The 304-nt window shown below is 32.9% G+C and overlaps 1 protein-coding gene across 1 annotated transcript in view; it reads right to left on the bottom strand.

Moving 5' to 3' along the window:
• Nucleotides 1–304, bottom strand: part of LOC119590656 (proteoglycan Cow-like) — a gene marked incomplete in the record, with an annotated part of 201,110 nt that overhangs the window by 735 nt on the left and 200,071 nt on the right.

The following is a 304-nucleotide window of genomic DNA, read 5'->3' as shown; positions in this document are numbered from 1 at the left end:
AGGTGAGAGATGTGTTTAACATAAAAAATAAATAGTATTTTGAATCTAATTAGAATCCTCTGTGAAGTACATTTTCCTTTTTTGTCAATATTAAGTTTTGAAATCTGTGGATCATTTTGACAGTCTGATCGCCTTATCTTCGTTTTAAAATGACACCATCTTCTCGTTCCTAATGGTATGATAATCTATGTAATCATAAGAGGCTCGATTCAAATCAAATAATGAACGCACCGTTTCATCTCTCTCACTGACCAAAACAATGCAAACCTAAGCCTCGGAATAACCCATAGTATTATTATGATGG

This window comes from Penaeus monodon, chromosome 27, assembly GCF_015228065.2.
Source record: "Penaeus monodon isolate SGIC_2016 chromosome 27, NSTDA_Pmon_1, whole genome shotgun sequence".
Classification (NCBI taxonomy): Eukaryota; Metazoa; Arthropoda; class Malacostraca; order Decapoda; family Penaeidae; genus Penaeus; species Penaeus monodon.
Note: the sequence above shows the minus strand (reverse complement) of the source record. Positions and strands in the feature narration are given on the sequence as shown.